The sequence below is a fragment of the Brachyistius frenatus genome, unplaced genomic scaffold (genome assembly GCF_029030835.1).
Source record: "Brachyistius frenatus isolate BFR_SWC_R1_liver_20210118 unplaced genomic scaffold, ASM2903083v1 Contig_5, whole genome shotgun sequence".
NCBI classification, from domain to species: Eukaryota; Metazoa; Chordata; class Actinopteri; family Embiotocidae; genus Brachyistius; species Brachyistius frenatus.
This window is the reverse complement of record NW_027210604.1, coordinates 9168493-9194501: the sequence shown is the minus strand read 5'-3', so window position 1 is coordinate 9194501 and position 26009 is coordinate 9168493.

Sequence of the window (26009 nt, the reverse complement as noted above, 5' to 3'; positions counted from 1 at the left end):
CCAGTAATGAAAACCGTGCAAAACATCTGGTATCATAATGCTGCTGTTATACTCCAGCTTTCATAACACCAGTAACGGTGTGAATAAGTTAATCCACTGTATACTAACATTAAACACTTTTGTGCTGGGAGATAGTTAATAGTGCTAATTCAGGTCATTATTTCGTCCAGGAAAGGGACTTTTGATTTGCTCAACACAATTTTTAAGTGCCCGTTCCTTAAACTAGTGTGGAAATACAACCCCAAAGTTTGCAATGCTTCACTAAATCATTGTCACATTTTCTTTTACAATCTTCCAAAAGCTGGAAAAGGAATATATCCTCTATCAAGCTGACCATGTAACATAACTGCCATAGCCGTTGAAAAATGAATGCCCTGCTTCACAGTAAATGTGGATCAATCTCTTTCTGTTAGCCCCCAAAAACCTTCCCTCCAGACTTTACTTGCTGTATTTTATCAATGAAAATCACACTGAATTACTGCACTGTATTGGTTGTACTGACGATGCTGCACATTTGACATAAAATGATGGAGATAAGCCAGGTAAACTCCAGCTGCCTGAGGCAAATGCAGCCCTTAAGCAATATTTGATCTAAACAACCTAGTGGTTATGGGGCCCACCAGCGGAAACACAGTTTTGATTGAGAAAACTTTTGAATAGTCAATGATGAACATTGCACACATTTATGTATTTATTAAAGCAAAGAATATAATTAATCTTATCCCAGTTGATTTCCCACATAAGTTGTTGGTATTTTTATGTAGGGGGTTTCTATAGACTTAATTGCATTTACATCATACAATCACAGTTATTGGTTCAATTTCAGTGACTGGTTTATGTCTTTATTTAACTTTTATTATGATGTGTAATGTATAAATAAAATTAATAGCAACATGATCTTTACCGACATTCGCATTTTATGTTTTAAGGTAACTAAGTATCTCTGAATCTTGACCCGTTTACTTTATGCATATAGAAATATGGCAAAGCATTTAAAGTGACCTAAATATAGAGCTCCACTTTAATTAACAAAATGTATTTGGTCATTTTGGAATATATAAATAATTGATTCTAAAATTTTGTACACATTTATACCCTTTTGTGTCTGTTCAATTGTTTGGAAATTTCAGATTATGTATTAGTTATATGTTTGCATGGAAGAGTGTTTAGAAATGTTTTTAATGAGGTGCATAAAGACTTTCTTATTATCCTGTATGTTAGCATTCTATACCCAGTTAGCAGAGCTTTGAAGCAAAGCTACAAAAGAAAATAAAATCATGAGCCTTTTCAGTGAAGGCAAACCTTTTTTCAGAGCTCCTGTAATTTCCATGTCAATAGTGTGCCTCTTAGCAAGGTGAGCCATCATACAAAGTACAGAAGTCTAGAGTGCTTCAAGGTTGACGCTCAAATGGAACATGTATTGCAGTATTTTAAAAAGTCACTTCCATCTTCCATCTCTGCTGATGCGCTAAAACAGCAAAGTCAGATTCTTTGAAGCCAAAAAGCACATCTTAAGAAATCAGAGCATAGATTGGGAGGCATCAGTTCAGATTTACATAGCTTGACTCGCTCTCTTTCTCTGACCAAGCGAGATCTGTCTAATCTAATATGAGATGCAAATAATACTCATTGTGAAGTCTGAATCTTCCAGTATCTTGACCTGGTAACGACTCAAATTGGTAAAGCAAAATAAGCAAAAATAGTGGTGGTCTTTTGGAAAAAACAAAACAATAATTTATCAATATACAGACAGAAATGTAATAAGTCAAATGTTTATTTTTACTACACTGATTTTATCAGTAGAAAGACAAATATTGTCATTCATCCTTTTTGCTATATTGTATTTAGTGTAATAAGCTCATTTAAGAAGCAAAGCTTATTCAACATATCCAGGTTGGTTTTTTTGTTGTTGTTTTTTAAGACATGGTAACCACGTACTTGTAATTTGCAGCCTCCACCAGTTTTAATAACATGGTTGTGTTGCTTACTCTATCATCAGTTTTTTATAAAGCAGGTCATTACAAATAATATTGTTTTTGTAAAACAGATATAATTGAAAGACAGTCAATTTCAATGAAATACAGAACACCAGTCACCACACAAATCATATACATGGACACTTTGGCCTTTAGAGAACAATAAACATATGAAATTGGCTGATACAGTCTCAATTAAAGTTAAACTTTAATGGTATGTTGTGTGAGACTCCCCTAATGAGGGGTGTGCCATGAATATTCCAGTCAGTGTGCAGTTTTGATTAATTCATTAGCAGCTGTGACACCCAACTGACAAACAAATCTCTATGCTGTATGTGGAGAACTATAGGACACAAAGACTGTTTCAAATGTTTTTTAAAGTGCAATAAAAGCCAGGATGAGAGATGACATTATCAAGGATCTATATCTAAAAATGGCAAGTTTTACCTTTTGCACTTTGAATACGTTTGGAAACGGTGATAGGGGAGTAACAGGGTAAATTTATTTTGCCTGTTTAAGGATTATCCGCCCCCCCACCCTTCATTTCCGCAAGGCCTGTTATTAATATATTGCTCTGCTTTCTCTATCATATCTACTAAACACTACTTCGGAATGAATGTTTATAGCATCAGTGAGTGTAGTTCTGAAGGGAACACATCATACCACCCAGGGAAATATAATAAGCCATTATTTAAGTGATGCTCAACTGGCCTTTCGGAATATGATCCGGTACCAGAGATATTTCTTTCGGTGTGGCCATATTGTCTGTGTGAGTTCATATGTGTGGGTTTGGGTTTATGTGTGTTTGTGTGACTGATATGATGATTTGGAGGGCAAGCCAAGCAGACAGGGATGGCATTTGTTGCATGAAGGGCGGGGGGTTGTACTGCTTCTGTCAGCTACACCGTCGTGGCGTGCACACACACTCACACACAAATACTAGAATAACATTCACAAATAACACATGCACACACACAGTATGCAAACTACATTGCCTGTGGCTTTTCAGATGCCCCCGGGGCTTTTCCTGTCCATCTGTGGTGACAGAATGACCACTCTGCCCCCTACAACTTGAGCAGAGCCATGTTTTACCACACACATACAGGAACACTACAACAGAAGCTCTACAGAAAGCCGCCACTTCCCTGCAGAAAAAAACAGCATGAAACTTGTTTGTCTAATTGACAGCATTCCAGCCAAACAAACAAACCTTGTTGCATTGAACTCAGTGACATATTTAGCTTTCAGCACCTATGTCCTTTTGTATAATTGATGTGGAAACATGCAAAGTGAACTTTCTGTGAAGGCTATGTGCTGACAACAAGCTTTGATATTCCCATGTTTTCACGTTTTATCAGTGCTACCGAAAACAGATGGACTCATGCAAATTTCATTGAAGCATAGAAACACAAGTCAAGCTAGAATTACTGTCTCGCAGTTTTACGTGTCTGCCAAACAGCCCAGTTGCAGTTTACGTCCACGTGTCTCAACTTTAAAGGAATCCTTATACATGTTCACATGCTTTGCCAATAAAATGGCTTGACAGCAGACAATGCTTCAGATATGGATGCTGTGGGTTGCTTCACACACATCTTCAATCTGATAGCACAGAAGATCTATACAATAACCAAAAGATCAAAGAAAATGTGGCCACAATTTTCTCCTTTGTTCCGGAGTTATGACACTGAATAATGGCCAGAAATGTGCTTTTGCAAGTCACAGTGAAGGGAACCTTTCACCTTTTGAATATAAAATGCTTTACCTTGTTATTTTGTCAGATTAGCCATTTGTGTAAAATGTTGTCACAATTACCACTATTTACACAAAAGTGTTTTGTGATTACCCTTTGACCTCAAACATTTATTCAGTTCATCCTTGAGCCAAACTGAATGTTTCGGCAACGTTTGAAGAAATTCTAATGAGGCATTACTAAGACATTGCATTCCAGAGAAAGGGACAGACAGATAAAACAGATGTGAGGACACAGTGACCTTGACCTTTGGCCATATAAATCTAATCACGTCATCCCTCAGTCCAAGTGATAATTTGTGCCAAATTTTAAGAAATTGCATTAAGGTGTTCCCGAGATAGAGTATTCACAAGAATGTGACAGACATGCAGTACGTGCTACCTTGTTACCTTGGACACAATGATCAGATCATTCTTGGGACCAAGTGAAAGTTTGGGAGAAAGAAGAAATTCTATCAAACTGTTCTTGAAATATTGTTTTCACATGAACAGGACGGACGGACGGATGGACAACCCGCAAACATAATGCCTCTGACTATGGCTGGCTCTGTCATAGAGGTATAAAGAAATTAGTACATTACATTGCATTTCATTTAGCTGACGCTTTTGTCCAAAGCGACTTACAATAAGTGCGTTTCAACCATGAGGGTACAAAACCCAGAACAAGAATCAAGAAAATACAATTTCTTCAAGGAAGCCAAACTACAAAGTGCTAAAAGTAAGTGCCATTTTAAGTGCTATTAAAGTGATACCTATTCAAGGTAAAGTCGGAAGAGGTGTGTTTTTAGTTTGCGGCGGAAGATGTACAGAGTTTCCGCTGTCCTGATGTTGGTGGGGAGCTCATTCCACCATTTAGGAGCCAGGGCGGCAAACAGTCGTGATTTTGTAGAGTGTTTAGCTCACAGTGGGGGAGCAACAAGCCGATTGGTAGAAGCAGAGCGGAGTGAACGGGCTGGGATGTAAGGTTTGACCATGTCCTGGATGTACACTGGACCCGATCTGTTCACAGCACGGTATGCAAGTACCAATGTTTTGAAATGGATGCGGGCGGCTACTGGTAACCAGTGAAGGGAGCGGAGGAGCGGAGTAGTGGGAGTGAATTTAGGAGGTTAAAGACCAGTCGAGCTGCGGCATTCTGGATGAGCTGCAGAGGTCGGATGGCACTAACTGGTAGACCTGCCAGGAAGGAGTTACAGTAGTCTAGACATGAGATGACCAGAGCCTGGACCAGAACCTGCACCGCCTTGAGTAAGAAGAGGACGTATTCTCCTGATGTTGTGCAGCATGTATCTACAGGAACGTGTTGTTGCAGTGATGTTGGCAGTAAGGGAGAGTTGACTGTCGAGTGTCACGCCGAGGTTCTTAGCAGTCAGGGTCGGGGATAACACAGAGTTGTTGAAGGTAATAGTCAGGTCGAGGGTGGGAGAGTCTTTCCCTGGAAGGAAGAGCAGTTCAGTCTTGTCGAGGTTGATTTTCAGGTGGTGTGAGGACATCCACTGAGAGATGTCAGTCAGACAGGCAGAGATTCGTGCTGCTACCTGTGTTTCAGATCGGGGAAAACAGAGGATCAGTTGGGTGTCATCAGCATAGCTGTGGTAGGAAAAGCCATGAGAGTGAATGACAGAGCCAAGAGAGTTGGTGTACAGAGAGAAGAGGAGGGGACCCAGGACGGAGCCTTGAGGGACACCAGTAGTGAGAGGACAAGGTTCAGACACCGATCCTCTCCAAGTTACCCGGTAGGTACGGTCGTTAAGGTAGGATGAGAACAGGGAGAGAGCAGAGCCTGAGACACCGAGGTCCTGAAGGGAGGAAATAAGGATCTGATGGTTCACTGTGTCAAATGCAGCAGAAAGGTCAAGAAGGATCAGGACAGAGGAGAGAGAGGCTGCTCTAGCAGTGTGAAGTTGCTCAGAGACAGCAAGGAGGACCGTCTCTGTTGAGTGGCCTGCCTTGAAGCCAGACTGGTGAGGGTCAAGAAGGTTATTATGGTGAAGATAGGAGGAGAGTTGATTGAAGATAGCTCGCTCCAGAGTTTTGGAAAGAAAGGGAAGAAGAGCGACGGGTCTGTAGTTGTTTACTTCAGCCGGGTTTGAGGGTGGGTTTCTTCAGGAGAGGGTTCACTCTTGCCTCCTTCAGAGAGTTCGGGAAACAGCCAGTTGACAGGGAAGTGTTAATGAGATGGGTGAGAAAAGGAAGAAGGTCAGGAGCAATAGACTGGAGAATGTGAGATGGGATGGGGTCAAAGGGGGCAGGTGGTTGGGCGGGCGGAGGTTACCAAGGTAAAGATTGGTTGGGAGACAGGAGGGTGAAAGAGGAAAGCGAAGGGGATGAAGATGAAGTTGATGGAAATGTAGTTACAGAAGCTGGGTTTGAAAATGAGGAGCGTATGTCATCTATCTTTTTAGTAAAGGTGTTGACAAAGTGGCTTGGTAGAAGGGTGGAGGGAGGAGAGGGGGTGGGAGGGTCAAGGAGGTTGGAAAAGATGGAGAAGAGCTTTTTGGGATTGGAAAATGAGGATTGAATTCTGGTTCGGTAGAAAGAGCTTTTGGTTGCAGAAATTGAGGCAGAGAAAGAGGAGAGGAGAGATTAATAAGTGAGCAAGTCGTCAGGGTGTTTAGATTTTCCCCATTTCCTTTCTGCTGCTCTCATAGTGGCTCTCTCAGCACGCATCGAGTCAGACAACCACGGAGCTGGGGAGGATTCGTGGGCCTGTCGTAACGTAAGAGAACAGAGAGAATCAAGACAGGAAGACAGAGTAGAAAGGAAAGTGTCTGTGGCCGAGTTAGGATGCATGAGGGAGAAAGATTCAGTTGAAGGAAGGGCAGATAAAACAGAGGAGGCCAGAGAGGAGGGAGAGAGGGAGCGAATGTTGCAACGGACAGGTACATAGTCTGTTGATGTGGGAGGGTTGTCAGTTTGAGAGAGTGGGAGAGAGTAAGAGATAAAGAAGTGGTCAGAGACATGAAGTGGAGTTATAGTGAGGTTGGATGTGGAGCAGTTTCTGGTGAAAATATAGTACAGGTGGGTACCGGCTTTGTGAGTAGGAGGGGAAGGACTGAGTGAGAGAGCAAAGGAAGACAGTAAAAGCAAAAGGTCACCCAGAAGGACAAGTGGAGGGCCATTTTCTGGGAAGTTTGACAGGAGGACATCTAATTCATCCAAGAAATCTCCCAAAGGACCTGCTGGACGGTAGAAAACAACAATGTTTAATTGTACCGGATGAGTCACAGCATGAAACTCAAAAGACAGTGGGGTAGGAAGTGGAAGTGGGTAAAGAGAAAAACTCCATTTGGGGGAGATGAGTAAACCTGTACCACCACCCCTACCAGTGGGTCTGGGTGTGTGGCTGAAAGACAAGGCAGAGGAGAGAGCAGCAGGGGTGGATGTGTTGTCCGGTGTGATCCAGGTCTCAGTGAGAGCAAGGAAGTCCAGCGATTGCTGGATAGCAAAGCCAGAGATGAAGTCTGTCTTGCGGGTAGCTGACTGGCAGTTCCAGAGTCCCCCTGTGATGAGGTGTTGGGTATGTGTGGAATGGGTGGGATTGATAACAGAGGAAAGGTTATGGTATTGGTGTGAACGAGTGTGAGGCTTATAGTATCTACGAGTAGATATACGCACAGGTATGGAAAGTACACACATATTCAGATAGCAGTAGTTATACTCAGCGTCCCCCGGAGACTCCAACGAAAGACTCCTTTGTCTTTATCCTCTGAGTCTTCAGATGCTGAAGCTGATGCTTCAAACACTTCCTGGTTTTACAACAGGGTTGGCTACAGTTGGTCAGACCACACACCCTGCTCGTGAGGCCTCCCGTCACCAGGTATTACAAATGGGCAGCAATAGAAACTCATCACTGATTTCTAAACAAAGAAAACTTTCACACAGTCTCTAAATTTTTGTCACAAACTGGTCCCGGAGAGAGTCTTTTTACCTCAAACGGTAGAAAGTAAAATACAACTTAGTCCTTAATAGACTTGGAATAAAAGACCAGCAGTTTAACTCTAAACTTGTTCTCTTTGACTCACAGTTACTTGAGTGAAAACAAGAATCCAATCACATACAATTCCAGCTACCAAAAACCATACCAGCTTTAGCAGTCAAGATAGTCTAAAACAGCAGATGCAATAATAAACTTTAGCAGAGAAGCATATTTAGAGATTATACTTTGCCTTAGTTCAAGTGATCCAGCTGTATGTAGTCCCCCAAAAGTCAAAAATACACACTTAGTATAATGTGCTATGTTAGAGGAGCTATGTGTGATGCATTGGACATGTTTCAATGAACAGATGAATAAGGCATTCAAGGTCGAGGTGGGCATGATAGCTGTCTCATGAAGACAAAGTTTCAATCAGAAATCATTCAGGACTTTCAAAAAATAAGGTTTCCAATTCTGCAAGTATACTCTCAAATACTGCTTGGACTAATTTCCTTTCCACTGAACATTTGCTTGATATGCTTAATTTTTGTTTCAAATAAAAGTTTTATGATGACACAAAATCTTTCTAAGGTTTAAATGCCAAGTATTTTTTTTACACAGCTTCACATAAGGCATAATCAAGGTCAGCATCTATTGTTTCACTGATTCTGTTGCACTAAATGTGACATTTCAGCTTTTAATGACAAACAAAAAATAAATGGGTGTGAATCTCCTGAATGCTTTCATAAAGATGTGAATCACCTCAGCAATACAGAGCGATTGAACTTTCTACATTTTTTCAGCACTTATCCTTGACACACTGTGACTAACAAGCAGTAATTGGTTAATTGCCTTCCTGTTTGTGTGACTGAATATTAACTTAGAATGTCACCTTGTGTAATTGCGCTGCCATAAAAGCAATGTTTGTGGGTCGCTAAAGGCCCTGAGCTTCAGGTTGAATGAGTTTTGTGAAGTAACAATGAAAGTATTAGCGGTTTACTCACTCTAAGACACTTAGTGGCTCTGAAAGGGTTTTGTGTGAACTTTAGTAAAACGACTGCTGGGTGTCATGTGCATGTGATGAAACACATCTACAACACATCATAACGTCTGTCTAATGAAGCAAGACAGGAAAAAACAGAAACTAGCTGTGAAGCACGGTATATACAATTTGTATGGCCTAATAGAGCAGATAAATCTTCATGTAGCCTACAGTTTGCAATGTTTAACCAGTGTCCAAAAAATATAAGGGTAATGGATTATTAGATAACCTTATGAACCTTCATTGTCAGTCCCATCATATGACATTTTGTTATCTGATCTTTGGAGGCAGATGTTCACCTGCCTTACAGACAGATCATTCAATCTAAAACAGAATTATATTTAGGACAGACAGCTTGGCAAAGGTGTACATGTGTTTCAAATTGGCTGATCAAACTAAAATCTAAATACATGATTCAAAACACTGCAATATACATGAGAATGAATTATTTATGCTGCTGTACAGCTTCAATCAAGGAAATGAGATGAGCTAAGCCCTGATCATTACAGGGATGGGTTACATCAAAGCTTCATAATGTGTGCGTATGTGAATGTGTGTCGCTTTGCAAATTCACACTCAGTCTTTGTACGTGATTGACCTAGAGATTACTGCAAAGAAAATGATATGGTAGAACTGAATGAAATGAATGATAATAGATGTGAAAGTATGCGTTATGTATGTATCTGTCAAGCCAAGGAAGTGTTTGACTTGGTCTATAAAATGATCATGGCCTCTATGTCGTTGTGCCTCACGTGAGACTGTGGTGGCAGTTTATTGTACGTTATAAGAGAGAACTTAAACTGTATATTGAAACCCAGATCCATTCTCTCCATATTATCATAGAAAATCATACGTAAATATATGATATCACACTGAATTTAGTCCAGCAACTTGCCGATGCATTGTAGTAATTTACAAGAGATGAAAATGAATGTCACAAAGGTTTAATGTCACATTCATTGAATTGGTGTTGGTAACTGGGTTAAGGAAGATCCTATGACCTTCAAACAAGTGATCCTACTTAATTTAAATGTGTTTAGTTTCTAATTGCCACCCACAATACCACCATCAGGTACTTTCTAGTCCGATAGCCCCATCAATAACTCACCTCTGGCAAAATTCATCACACAACAATAACACCGTTGTCTGTTTTTCTTGTTTGTTTAAATATATTTTAAAAAACAACTTTGCACTATTGTTTAGTCAGTTTTAATTTAATTTAATTATTCTATTTTATTTTATTATATTTATTGTCTATACTGTGCATTTTTATATTTAATATTTTGTACTGTTATTTTATTGCTTTCCTGTATCTATAAATGCTGCTGTAGTGAAAAAAATTCCTCTTGGGAATTAATAAAGTATCTATCTATCTATCTATCTATCTATCTATCTATCTATCTATCTATCTATCTATCTATCTATCTATCTATCTATCTATCTATCTATCTATCTATCTATCTATCTATCTATCTATCTATCTATCTATCTATCTATCTATCTATCTATCTATCTATCTATCTATCTATCTATCTATCTATCTATCTATCTATCTATCTATCTATCTATCTATCTATCTATCTATCAGAAGTGTGACATACTGTGTTTCTGCATTCTGAAACCAAGGAAACAGGAAGTGAACAGACATCTTTGACTGAATTTTATGATGCATTTATGTGCAAAATGAAAATTGTGATTTTTGTCTTTTACAATATAGCCCTGCTAGAAAGGGATTGCTTTACATGTGAGTACTATGTAAAATATATACATATATATTGTTTTAATTTCGGAAGCAGCATATGTTTGCATGTCAGGTTTCATATATTCTGAGAGAAAGACAGCCATGAGCTCAACTCCTCACAAGCATCAGCAGCATTTGGAGCTGTTGGCAAATGAGGAGAATAGACCTGTTATTGGGCACCAGAGTCAGAGTCAGCTGTTTCCACCTGAGAGCTGCTAAATCCATCCTTTCTGCCTCCCACAGCCTCTTTCACTTGAAATAAGGTCATGCCACTTTGAATCTCTTCCAGAGTTGGCGTTCAGTATTTGCATGATACCTGATCAAATTGGAGTCAGGTGAGTGCTTTAAAAACATTTCCCCTCTGTTGCAATCACCGATGTTGCAGGATGATAAACAACATGTAGAGGGTGGAATCTTGATGTAGCACCTGTTTAGTTTGAACGCACCGTGCACTGTTAAGAAGCAGTTGTGAAACAAAAGGAAAAAGAACGAGGAAGAGCTGCTATCAGTGCTTAGCTATTACTGTATTTACTGGGCTGATCCACCATAATGAAGTGTGTAGGCAAACCAAATGAGGATATTGTCTCTCTCCTTTTCACGTTCTTTTAACTGCTTTCTACTTTCATCTCTCTCCTATTATCTCCACATCCCTCCCCTCCACTGCGTGAGGAGTCACATTAAATATAAATAGACAGAAATGATGGGCAGAGGAATCTAATTGTTTAGACACCGTGTTGAATTTTAGAGGTCTCTATTGAATTAATAGGGTATGATTTCATCGTTAAAGATTCATGATGAGATTGTGAGAATGTTGGTTTTAATTTTGTAAGAACCGACAGTCCAGGCTGGTGGAGGCACAGAGGGACGGGATAAAATACAGCCACTTAAAAGAGAAAAATAAACTTCTGACCTTATTTAACTCCTAAAAAAAGGGCTCTTAAGGGACAATTGAAATAAAGACCAGTGCAGTGCAGGGGGTAATCAAAACCAATCCACTCAAATCAAAATATAAGTTCACTCTGAAGTGCTAGTCTGTGCAAAGACAAGTGCTGTAACATGCATAAAACATCTGTTTTTTCTGATGTTATAGATGCACATGCACAGCATATTGGTAGTAGTACACACATAAACACGCATTTGCACTCACACTGACTCAGAGGGAAGGGAGACTTGTACCCTTTCTTCTATCCCTTTAGGAAAGGATTGCAGGCAGCAGTTCCTATTTATCAGACTGCCAGCCATCTGAAATCAAATTTCCCCTGAAGACACCATGAAATTACAGATATTTTCTCTCCCAGTCCACCTCCCTGCCAAAGCCCACAGGATAAATATCACAACTCTAAGCCTTTCAAGCTGCTATAAGCTGGCACGCTGATGACATTTTGACCAGGCCTGTGTTTCTCCCCAAAGCCTAACTCTAAGTCACACATGCACTCCCATTGTCACACACACACACACACACACACACACACACACACACCTACCCACGAACGTACACTCTGTCCAGAGTTTCTCCTTTCTTTGTCTCCCTCTAGCCCTTCTCCTAGTGACAGGCTTAGCAGTGCAGTGATCCATGGTACGAGCCGCCTGTTTATCCAGGCTAAGTGCTCTTTGCTGTGCCACTCCACTTTTCTCTGTTGTCTCAGGCCTGTTTGATTGATAAATATTGCAGCCAGCAGGCAGAGTCAGCCTATGACCTTAAGATAATGGAAATAGTTTGAGAAATATAGGACAAAAGATGAACCACTAAACTCTCCTTCCCACCAGTATTCAGTATGTTTTGGAGAAGGTGTGGCAGGTAAAATGAATGGGATTACAGTAATTCCCAGTTTAGACCCACCCGTGCTTAAATGCCTTCAATGTCCACAGTAAAGTGATGATGGACCAAGAAAACCTCTTGTGTGCAAATTCTTGTGTGTGTTTTTGGGAAGTCCAGCCCCTTCCCTATTTGTTTGTGATTGTTGAGGCGATATAGTAGCCAAGTGATTAGTGCTCGTGTACTAGTGTACCAGTACTAGTGATTTGGGGACACAGTAATACTATCAGCAGTGAGTTCCCAGTTCAATTCCTGACCTTCCTGACCTCAACTGCATGTCATTCAATGCTCTTTTCCCCACCACATTCTTTCCGTCTCCATCATAACTATCTACTTAAAAGCAAAAATGCCAAAATGTATTTTAAAAATACCCTAGTGATTGTGAATACATGTTATATCAACTTATCATACATAGCCAACAGGAACGTATTAGTATTTACTAAAATTGCTTTTATATCAAAGCATAATAATATTTAACTGAAACGAATAAATGGATCACATCAGTGTTATTCCATGTTTTAGCCATATTAACATTTACAACCATTTTTTGCATGCTGTAATGTATTTAAGATTTTCTTTAATTCTGTGAAAACTATGTATCGCCAAATTTGTTGATTTTGAATTAGAATCTTTTTGATAAACTGAAGCATTAAATGTTGCTTTCTGGGTTGAGAAAATCTCCCACTTTTTAAGCTAAATAAACTATTTAAATATCTTCTGGGGTTCAGCTCGAAAATACATTGTCACAAATCTGAAAAGTGTTTTTCTGAGCTTGTTACCTTTTTAAGAGATATGTGGTTCTTACGGCACAGGAACAATACAAACAATCTCAGACAATGAAGCAGTACTTTAGATTAAACTAAACTAACCGACAGTACATGCAGTTGTTAACATTAGCGCAATCTTAAATTACTACAGCATTAAAGTGCAACATACAAATTAATGCAGCAATAATATTAATATTAGTGAAATACTTACAGGGAGCATTTTATTGCACAATGCATACTTCTAATTTTTATAATTTAAGCACATTTGTTTGATAATACATGGCCTACTTATAAGTAAGGTTTTGAATGCAAGAATGGGGTATTTTCCATGTGGTATTGCTACTTTAAAAGAACTGAATTCTTCTTACACTACTGTCTAATGGTTTATTGTTTTGAAATGCAGACATGTGGGTCTCTGCAAGTGCAGAATGTAATTAAAACTGATTATGACTGGATAAAAACCCACTTTCAAAACTCTATACCAGCAGAACACGCAGTAATGTTAAGTAGACATAAGTATCCGTTAGTTAACATCTGAGTAACTCATGCATTTAAACATAATTTTGTATCATTTTCACAACATAGTTTTGGCTTTCCATGGACTGATCTACATGATGAACAGAGAAAGAACAAAATTCTTAAAGCATGGAACTATAGTCACTGTATGATGCTAACTGGTGTATCTCCTCACTGCACTATTGCTCATGTTGAAGCTGATGCTAAGCAGGTATAATATTTAATGTGTTCACATTTGAAAATCTTGACAAAATTTCCTGGCTAGTTAGTCCAAACTGTTGTCCAAATAATGAACCAATCAATAGACTGACAGAAATTACCATCCCTGGAGCTATGCTGCTAACATAGCTAAAAAAAAACTATTCTCTTGTGTGGAAGATTGTGCTGTCACTGAGACACCAAGTTGGCTGGTGACTGTCAATAAGAATTTGGCAACACCATTTAGAGTCAGTGGATAGCTGTCAAAAAAGTCTGCCATCTGGTAGGTTATGTTTTTATCCATTCTGTAAATCATTCTAAATCTGGTTTGAAACATGTTGGTTAAATGAAAAAGAGTCCTCCAGCAGGTGGCAACTGTTCTCATGTTGTTTTATTTACACGGTATACCCAACACTGCGAGAGAGTCTCTGTCTGACAGACCTGTCTGGAATCTACTCTTGTCACAAGACTGCTTGACTGAAAGGCTGACCTATATAACTACCAAAAGCCTGTTTGGTTCTCACCTAACAGACTACTGAAGATTACCTTCCCATGATTTGTGCAATATACTGGAACCAGAAAAGAAATGTCCTGTTTAAAATAAACACAATGTACTCCAGCAGATTTCCTTCAAGCTTTTCCTTCTGGAATATCCTACACATCCAAACCTACATCGTGCCATTATGAAATAAAGAAGCACACTGAGATTCAACAGATGAAAATGTTCTGCAGAGGAAGTCACCCATAGAAAACATGACATATCAGCAGGTGTATCAAAATTTACCAAGAAATACAAAGCACTCAGATAGACAAAACTTGAAGACGTCATACAGTCCTTGCTGCTGGCTGAAGGAGCAGCATGTGAAACAATTGCAAAGGTACATCATATTCTGTGAGACATACAAAAAGCTGCTCAGTGTACCCTTTGTGCTTTGCGTAAGAGACAACCTGAAATAAACAAAGGAAAATCCAAGCTTAGGAAGCCTGGAGTGACACAGCAGGAACCTGCCATTGCATACTGAGCTATGGAGAGACTTCAGATGCTTCCCAACTGTCTCTGCTGCCAGAGCCAACTGAGAAACAGAGGCTTGTGGAGTCCACTGCAAGTGACAATGCACGAGCTGTAAGACAATGCCTTGGGGGAATGAAGACTTGGTCATGAGAGAGTGTAGCTAGAGACTAAAAAGGTCGATTTTGAAACTCAGAAAAAAACCCGGTGCTGCTCTGCTGCTCCATAGCCATAACATAATTAACCTAGAAATGATGGATTTTACAGAGCTATAAATGAGAAAGAAGCAGTATAGAGAACAAAATGCTGTGCTACACTTACTATTTTTGAGTGTATACGTGTCTTAACAACCACAAGTATGACAACATGCAGTGTACTGCAAGTACCCAGGTGACATCCTCATAACGGTAAAAAAAAAACATGGTTGTAAAATGCTGGACACTTCTCACCCACAGCTGTGACCATCTTGGCAAGGTAGCAGAAGAGAAGGGATCATCGACCTAATTTCAAACTGTTGAAATTGGCGGCCGAGGAAACTGCAGCTGCTGTGGCAGACAGCACACAATACAAAGTCTTACATGTCCACACAAAAGTGTCTCTTTTTCTTTAAATTGTTGACGGACAGAGGCCATAAGAATGTTTATTGTGTGCGTGAAACAGGGGACACAAAAACACGTACATTTTTTTGTAAAACGACCAAACAAAGCTGTCAGATGTTTTCAAAAGTCGTGGTTTCCGGTTTGAGATAACACTACCCTGACAAAATTCACACACTTCAGAAGTAAGTATACCAACACGCAGTGTACTACAGGTAAGTGTACTAACAGATGTATGTGAAATGAGACACAGCCTTTGTTACACACTCCTTTGGTCTGACTTGCAATATCTGCTGCTGCACTGCTCCACTTTCCCAATAGAAAGTCATTATAATCACTACCCCCTCCTTCCTCTTTAGCTTGGTGTATTCTTATAGCAATATAGACATTTTTAAAAGCTTTTCAAGACCATTTGATTATTATTACTGAAAATTACATAACTAAACATGATTAAGGTACTTATATTACCATTACTATTGAGCCATTTGGTTCCTTGAATAGTGTTGCAGAATTTTAAATATAAACTTTATTTCTGCTCCAAAAAAGTGCTGAACTTACATCAATGTATATTTCAGTCACTGGTCTTCCTGAGTCATCAAAATAACCACTAAAATAAGTTCACCAAGTTAAGATAGAAATGTGAACCTGTTCTATCACATTTCCACATATGAGAAATGGGTCAGACTTGAAGTCATATAGGACTCATTTGATCTACAATCTCATCCCATATTCTGTTATATAATATCACTGAGACACACACCAGGCTTCAGCTCAGTAACTGCTTCTTCTGCTCTCCAGTCTCTTGTCCATTTATTTCACTGTCTCCTTTCTTCCAGCTGAGCCCACGGGGGCAGTGACCTCATCTAAACCCAAACTCTGTGACCACTGGGCTTCCTGTGTGTCTGAGAGGAGATGAGAGTGCCAGACACCTCTCTTATTAAACCTCTGTTTGGCTATCAAGCCAGGGGGGTACAAGGCAGAGATGGGTGGGCTGGACCAAACTGAGTCTCTTTTGTCATCTCCAACATTACACTCTAATTGGCTCCCCGAGGTCTTGAGTCTGCTGAAAAAAGAATGATCACACACACGCACACAAACACACAGATGTACACGCACACGCACGCACACACACACACACACACACACACACACACACACACACACACACACACACACACACACACACACACACACACACACACACGCACGCACGCACGCACGCACACACACACATTTACAGTGATGAAACGATACTCACATTGAACAAAATATTTGAATTGATGAAAGTTTAAAGTTTAAATAAACTTAAAAAAGTATATTTTGGGCCTTTTTTTGTATACTTTCACAAACTAGGGAGTTAGCTGCTGAGAGCATTTTGCTCTGCCTCGGGTGATTACATGGATATCTATTTATCTTTGTAACAGGTTTCCCATTATAATTGGCTTCCTATCCTAGCAAGCAATCTAATAATATTTGTGAAATTACTAAGTGTGACTATGCATGGCCCAGACTAGTCTTAAAGGCTTGCAAAGTCATTATGTGGGGACATCTAAAACTGCACACCAATTTGTTGTTAAAGCCACCCGGTGGGGTTTTTGACCACTATTGTTGCTCAATGAAGCCATGTTTTGATTATCACGTCCCCAGTTTTGTTTATAGCTTTACTAGTTGGGACTGTGGAACACGTGTGCATGAGCCTCTAGTAAGAGTACACTTTCCTTTTATAAAAATACATATATACTTTTAAATAGAGATAGATAGGTGTTGATTATGAGACAGTTCAGGAGCAAAATAAAACAAATGGTTAAAGGTTGCTGTGTGAGCCATGCAAATATATATTTTTCACACAATTCTAGTGTAAGCTTTAGGGAACAAAATCTGCAGCCCTTATTTGGCTTGTAAAAGCATTCTGAAGTTCAGCTGAGGCTTTAGCAGTTTGTGTTTGCCAAATCAACCTAATCTTCCAGAGTTAGTCTTGTAAAAAAAAAAATATCCTCTTTGTCTTACTATCCCTGCACTGCAGCTCAGAAAGCACATGCTGTCTGAGGAAACAAAAGTAGTTTTGCTAACACAGACTTTAGAATGCATTTTTGCACAGAACAAGTATTTTGTCCCCTGCTGTATCACTTGCAATGGAATCGATTTAGGGAGGGATCTCTTTGGGCCAGTATTGATAGAACGAGGTATTACAGCTACCAGAAATTCTTAAAATGTACATGTGGGATTCAGAATATTGCTTTAAGACCTGCTTAAAAAAAAAAGTGAACCTATTGCCTTCCAAAAGTTCGGCACTCACCCACAAAAAAATTGCGAAACAACTATGGAGCAGCACTGAAGTTTGCTTTCTAATATTTATGGTAAATCATTTCGTTAATAAATATATGTATGACCTTATACAATGGAATCTGTTGTATCATACATTCATAATTAAAGTGCATGATAATTAAAAAAAAAAAAAAAAAAAAGACAGGTTGACATGTGGAGATCAACAACTTAACTTAACAGATTAATCGCAGTCCATCACCTCCTGCGTTAAAACATGTTAAGCTTCACTGTGAATCAACCAGCTCCATACAGCAAGGGCTAGAGCCAGGGATTAATCCCAGGAGAAGACATAGTTAATAACTTCTACCAAGGTTATACCAGTGTTACATTTAAGTATGATTGTGGGCTGTGACAGGGAATTACCATTCTATAGCAGCTAGTGACATTACATTACATGACCCCCGCAGACCCGTATGTCACAACGTAAATGCAGAGATGCTGAAACGCCTCCAATCATGACTGTGTCTTTGTTTTCTCTGTTCTCTGTGACTTTCTTTGTTCAATCATGTTCTTTCTAAATGACTTTGTTCCATCAATATGACTCTCATCCCTCAAAAATGAATAAAGTGGCATCATTTAGGAAGCTGGCAAATTATACACCATTTCTGCTCACCGTTGAGCGAGTCCCCCAGGTTTTATGTGACCGGCCTCGTCAGCTAAATCATCCTCTCTCTCACACAGCCTGCCATCAACCGTATCCTGATGGCACATTCACAGACTATAGATTAATTCACTTTCTCATATAACAATGTTTAATTACACAGCCTTCAGAGCAGCACCATCACAGGCGGAGATTTATGTGTGTTTGTCTGCAGATATGAAGTCTATATAACAGTACGCTGTCATATTCATCATCCCAATAGATGAAACTGGGTTTAATTCCTCCCTCTGTTGGGATGTAATTACAGAGGTTTACTGAGATGGAGAAGAATTTTGACAGAAACGCACACACGTACACTCAGAAGTACACACACTAGAAACACGCTCATACGGAATCCCATCATACATTCACACAGATGAGAATTGTGCTCTCTGTTGTGCTGTATTCGAGCACCGTTTTCTGCCAAAACTGTGTGCCCAAAATAAGTCCTTAACTCTTTCACACATTCCCACAGGAATAAATTCTTGTAATTGTGATTCAGGAAACAGAGATTTGTATCTGGATAATCCTATTTACAACATTGCAAGTCTTTCTCCAGGACTATTTTGGGTACAAGTGTCACATTAGGGCAAATAAACAGCTAATATAAATGGAAATGGTTCTGAGAGTCTCTCACAAGCACTCTAACAAGAGATGATTAATTCTCTCGCTGATGCCAATCTTCAATGGCCATCATAACCCTTAGTGGCGTTTGAGCACACTCTTCTGCAGTTCCTCCAGCCTTTTCCTGAAGCTTGGCTAATTGGTGTGAGTGTTGCTATTGATTGTAGATGAGAGGTTGCTGTTTACTGTATATTCAGGCACAAAGGAGAAGCTGATCCACTTTAATTGGTGAAGCCAAAGAGAGCAGAGATTGAGAGCTAGCGGCGAGAGAAGTGGATGCTTTTTTTCTCTTTTTTCATTGTATGTCTGTCTGAGTAGATGTGATGCTCTCTTTCACTGTGTGCGTGTGTGTGTGTGTGTGTGTGTGTGTGTGTGTGTGTGTGTGTGTGTGTGTGTGTGTGTGTGTGTGTGTGTGTGTGTGTGTGTGTGTGTGTGTGTGTGTGTGTGTGTGAGAGAGAGGATGTGTGAATGGGTCAGCAGGGAAGTGAGTAAATAGTGAGAGTCATGCTGTACGTCTGACGTATTGTCAAGTGACTACCTACACCCCTCACCCCCCCACACACACATATAGACTCCATCCGCCACCACCTCCAAGCTGTCATAGCTATCAGTTACATTTTTTTATGCCTATCAATCACTGGTATACCCATGCCAATCACTTCACATATGTCTCTGGATGTCTGTCAGTCCATCACCGTTTCCTCTCTTCTACCTTTATATTAGTGCTTTTCCTATAAATCCTCTGGTGGGTCAATATCTGTACCTATTATGTCCCATCTCAATCCTATATGCAGAAAAATGAGCAAGCAAACACATGGTTTCCTATTTGTAATAGACAATCACTGTTTCAGCAAGAGTCTGTTGTCACATTTTTGTCAGAGGATTTCAGCTGAAAATTGTGTGGCAAAATTGCTCAGTATGTATGTATGTAGAATACAGGTGATAGCTTTGAATAGGAGGTTGTTTAAAAAAAAAATGCAATTCCTGTAATCATAATGCAATGGTTGTCTCTCTCTACAGAAGACCATATGTAATTATTGCATGTTCAGTGGTGCTTGAAAGTTTGTGACTTCTTTAGAAGTTTCTATATTTATGCATAAATATGACCTAAAACATCACACAAGTCCTAAATGTAGTTAATGAGAACCCAATAAAACAAACAACAACAAATCATTTATTTATTGAGAAAAATGATCCAATATTACATATCTGTGAGTGGCAAAAGCATGTAAACCTTTTCTTCTGGGCTTCTGTTGTGGCCCGCCTTGAGCAGCAATAACTCAATCTAAATGTATCTGGTAACTGTTGATCAGTCTTGCATATCAGCTTGGAGGAATTTGAGCCCATTCCTCTATATATAACAGCTTCAACTCTGGAATGGTGGTGGGGTTCCTCACATGAACTGCTCACTTTAAGTCTTTCTACAAGATTTCTTCTGAGGTCTAAGGTCAGGACTTTGACATGAATCGTTCTTTGGTAGAATGACTTGTGTGCTTACAGTTGTTTCTTCCTGTTTGACCCAATTTCTCTTAAGATTCAGTTCAACAACTAAGGTCCGGACATTTTCCTTTAGAATTTTCTAGTGTAAATCACAATCCATTGTTCAAGCAATAATGGCATGCCATCCAGGTCCAGATGCAGCCAAACAGGCATGATATGACCACCACCATATTTCACAGTGGGGGTATGGGTCTCTTGCTGGAATGCACCGTTTTCCTTTCTCCAAACATAACACTTCTCATTCAAACCAGAGTTGTGCTTTTGTTTAATCTGTACACAAAACATTTTTTCTACTTTTATGAAAATATATATATATATATATATATATATATATATATATATATATATATATATATATGAAGAATAATAGAATAGTCTGAAGGGTTCACAAACTTTCAATTGCCACTGTAGATGTAATGCATTTGAAAATCACTACTAATGTATGATGTAATACTAAATACTAAATCTAAATATACAAAAAAACCCATCTTAAACATTTCATGTTTGTTGAGAAATGTTGAAAAAAGTGGCTAAGGTACAGTCATATGTATAATTTTCTCTTACCGTCCACATTTCATGTAGAAATTTGTGTTTTGCTTTAACATCATGTTAAGCCTGAGATAATGAATGCTAGTTTTTTTTTTGCCACCAATGTGTTTACTCTATCAAGAAGTTGACTGGTTCATAGTGTAGCAACAGGTAGATGCAGATTACATGCCATGCAGCATCTCCCTACTGAAGACAGAAGACAAGCCCTCCATGCTGCTAACGAGATGTTGTCCAGTTTTGGAAAGTCCTACATGAAGGGCTAGAGCTCGGCTGAATCATTAAATCTATGGGAGATCTTGAAGATCCATGTGACGGGGGTAAAAATAATAGTTTGAACACTGTTGTAGTCCAGTGGTCTGTGGAGACTTGCTATTGCATATTTAGCAGCAACCAAACTGCGTGGGAGAAACTGACACAATTTTTTGAAACCAGCAAAAGCAGTGAATGAGGAACAGGGGGATTGCTGAGCTCTAATAGAGAAAGTTCTGGATTGAACAGGTGCACCTTGATATGCAAAGCATCTATGCTTGCGGAGTCCTGTCAAAGGGTGAAGCCTGCGTGAATGCAACTCTTCTTCTGCTAATTATTTGCGATTGCTGCCAAAATTTATTGAGTAATATTCAAGTGTCAAAGTGGGCACATAAGCACAGGGAGATGGGAAGAGGAAGTGTTGGCTGATGGTCAAATTTGCTCTATTTTAAGCAGAGGAGTCTGGGTGTGGTGATGATATTGGTAAGTGGTGGAAGGCTCAAAAACTAAAGAGATTCCTAGTGTCCCATTGAATTCAGAGCCAGCGATTCAAAAGACTGAAACTTCTAAGGAAGGACATTATTGGATAAGTTGCTAATGCCTCTCCACAGGTGCACCAATTGAATGTTAGCATTAGCACTGATTGGGACTGTGGTTTCACAGGCAGGGGTTAGGGGCTAGAGAGATATTAAGAGAAAAAGTGGGAAATTAATGGACTTTTTTTTTTTTTTACCAGTGTGTGCCTTTCAATTAACAGTGAATTTGTTCATGTTTCTGCACAGTTCTATTTTTTTCAAGAGTAACTCACTTGTAGCTCCATCAAACTTAACCTACCCATATAATACTAAATAAGTTACACAAATGGTGTTTTGGGTCAGACAAATGATGCTTTAATACAATCATAAACAGGCAAATGTCCAGTCTCCATATGCACCCTTTTCTTCTACATTTTGAAATACTTTCTTTACATAGAAATAGAATCTTGGGAGAGTCACTAAATGCAAATGTCTCAGCTCTCACATGAACCATTTAATTGTTTTGTGTTGGAAGTCACCTTTTTAGTGTCTGCCTATGTGCCATGTGTGTGGCCGTGTGTGTGTGTGTGTGTGTGTGTGTGTGTGTGTGTGTGTGTGTGTGTGTGTGTGTGTGTGTGTGTGTGTAATGTGTTAAAAGTGTGTGTGTGTGTGTGTGTGTGTGTGTGTGTGTGTGTGTGTGTGTGTGTGTGTGTGTGTGTGTGTGTGTGTGTGTGTGTGTGTGTGTGTGTGTGTGTGTGTGTGTGTGTGTGTGTGTGTGTGTGTGTGTGTGTGTGTGTGTGTGTGTGTTTCAATGCACACTCCGGTAAGTCTGTGCTGTGTACAATTTCTTAAAAGGATACACTCTAAGCTCAATGTTTGTTTGCCCTGTGAATTAATAATTACTCATAAGGAAAGTGAGGTATTCTTTTAAGATGAACCTTGCACATTCCCACTAATGATATAAGCAGAGCGTCAACCTTTAAAAGACCCTTGACATCGCTGTACTTTCCATATGGCTACAGCCCAACCAAGCTTAAACTCTTTGTGAAGTGGTGTTGTAATATTCGAGACATGAACATTTCCTTGAAAAGAAAGTATATGCTTACAGATCCTTTCAGACAGCACATACAGCTAACCCTTCTTATACCAGTACAATGTATTGGTGAGCTTTTTCGTTGACTAATAGAAGAGTAGTCCTTGGATAAAGTCAGCTCAATGCATAGCTGTTCCCTAGATATGTAATATTATTCTCTTAAGGATAGGTATCACACTGAAAATAAGCTGCTTTTGTATCTCAAGCATAGATAGCATTTGTGCACCAGCATCAAGAGGCTGAAAGAGTATAATGAGAAGGAGTGTGTCTGGAAAACTACAGGAATATTAGATTTAAACCAAGATGCAAGTAAATGTAAGGTTGTGGTAAATATAATTATATGAAAATACAGTAAAACAACGGTCTGCATTCTTAGCTATTTAAAAGCCATTTCGGTCTTTAGGTCAGTCTCCAGTTTGGCATGTGAATGAAGCACATGAGACGTTTGACACTCAACTGAGCAGCAGATAATTCTGGCTAAACTCACAACTTGGACAGAGAAGAGTCCTGCCGTGCCGACCTGTGCTAGACGGGTGGAAACAGAAGGTGGATAGGTTGAAGTGAGGACAAAACGAGGTCCTAACATTGTAGGCATAAGGGCAGGAAACCTAAAGGACAGGAAGCTCAGGGGATGTGACCGTTTGTATGTGTGTGTGTATAGATGGAAGCATATAAGCAAGAGCACACTCTTGCACCAAGTGGGCACCACGTAGCTCCAAGCCTGAGCACCTAGACAGCAGAGCACCAGGGGAAAGGGACACCGGGGTCCCACCCCCCCCAGCAGAGGCCTTGTAGACTGGGTGGCCATCTGTAAGAGATGACCTGTGGAATTGTGGTTCAGACATTCACAGTGTGATGGCGGAAAACAGACGGAAACTCTCGGGGGTTTCTTCCTACACAAACCCACACACATGCAAGTGTACCCTTACACAAACACAGACACATGGGTTACATGCATATCTTAATCTATCCATTCGTGTCAGTCATCTTGTCAATAAGTAAGAAGGCACAGTTGCTACACAGGAAAAGAATACGTTTGCCTTGATTTTCCTTGTGGCTTCATAATAGAGGGTTGTACATTTAGCTGAAAATAATCTGGGATCTTTGCTCCGACAAATGTTGGAAAATGATGGATGTGTCCATGTGTAGCAAATATGAACTCTAAAAGACGGAAGCTTACTTTTACAGTACAGTCAAATATTTGTGCACTACCTGTGAGTGGCCAAAAGTTGATTACATCATTAAAATTTTTTTATTTGTTTTCCAAGATCGTGTTCAAAATGAATGCCACTTATGTGATGTAATGCGTTAGTCATTATATTTTCACTTCCTGAAAAAGTCCTTAACTGTTTAGTGAATTAGGAGCAAAAGTCACATTACTTCCTTTATACATCCCATGTCCATGAAAGGTTTGGGCAACTTTGGAGTTATAAAAAGGGTTAATTAAAAAGAAGAAGAATCCCATTCTTCACCTCCGACCCACCAAGCTACCATGTAGCCTATTGTTCACCAAACACACCAAAAATAAACTGATATCAAGTCTCCATATCTCACAGTAAGACAGTCACCAAGCAGACCAAATATTGAGGTAACCGAACATTACTGGAATTAGCAATTGTGATGTCACTGATGAATTTTACATTGTAATCCCTTAGACTAGTTGTTACCACTTTATTCAAACATTTTACTAAGTAGCCGTATTACTGCAGAGCATGAATGACAGCTGTCAGGAATATTTCCATAACAAAAAAAAGCTACTGTACAGTATACCCAACAGAAAAAGCAAAGGACCCAGTATACAACCATGTGGAATCTCGACAGAAGGGTAGATGTTGCTGAATTTCCTGTTTCAAAAACTTTGAATTCGTTCCATTAATTTGAATCATTTTGGTTCTTTTGTGGCCAAAATTTTATGATTTATTTCATCCAGCAGAAGTTTTCTCATTTACTATTTACATATATAACAGCAATTTTTTTCAATCCCTTTGCACTTAATCGTACATTTAGTACTATTATTTTTTTTCACAAAACATATGCACACTGAAGAAAGACTGCAGGAAGCATGTTGAGTATGATGACGATGCAAGTGTGTCATTATGCTTGTAGACATACTTATGCAAGTCATGATTCCAAGTGAGCAAAATGCTGACAAAATTATCAATTGCAGACAGGGGGAGAGAAAGAGCCTTGATGGATTAAATACAATAATTTATGAGCCCATTCATTCACATGACATGGCTATTTGTGTAGCAATAATGAGTATAATTATCATTGTCAATGAAAAGGATTTTATCTTAAATTTATGGAAATGAACCATGTGGTTATGACAGAAGCTAAATGGCCTTATCAATGGAACTCCTCATTCATTGACACAAAATGATTGTTTACTGGCTATAAGGTTTATTAGCTGAATACTGCAAATGCTGGCCTAAGACTTGTGACTAAATTGCAAGATGAGAGATAAGGAAAGGCTGAGGGCTGAAGTTCCTTTTTGGCCTCTGAGTAAGTGCCTATTTTGAATTTGTGTGTATATGTGTGTGTTTGTGAACCTTTTGTCATGTCTTATTATCTTTTTGTTGGGGACATATTTCTCTTTACACAGTTACAATATGGGCAGGATTTTGAGGGCATGAAGGAAGTTCTCATATGCTAAATAATGAGTGACGAGTAGATTGGAGGTTAGGTTTAGGTTATGGTTAGGCAAGTAGCAGTTTACAGTTGGGGTAATTTGCTGGCAAATTATTGTAAGTGAATGTATCGTGCTCTGATGGGTTTTTGGAGGGGGGGTTGGGAGCAAGTTGAGTAGTTTAAGATATGACAGACAGACAGACAGACAGACAGACAGACAGACAGACAGACAGACAGACAGACAGACAGACAGACAGACAGATAGATAGATAGATAGATAGATAGATAGATAGATAGATAGACAGACAGACAGACAGACAGACAGACAGACAGACAGACAGACAGACAGACAGACAGACAGACAGACAGACAGACAGACAGACAGACAGACAGACAGACAGACAGACAGACAGACAGACAGACAGACAGATAGATAGATAGATAGATAGATAGATAGATAGATAGATAGATAGATAGATAGATAGATAGATAGATAGATAGATAGATAGATAGATAGATAGATAGATAGATAGATAGATAGATAGATAGATAGATAGATA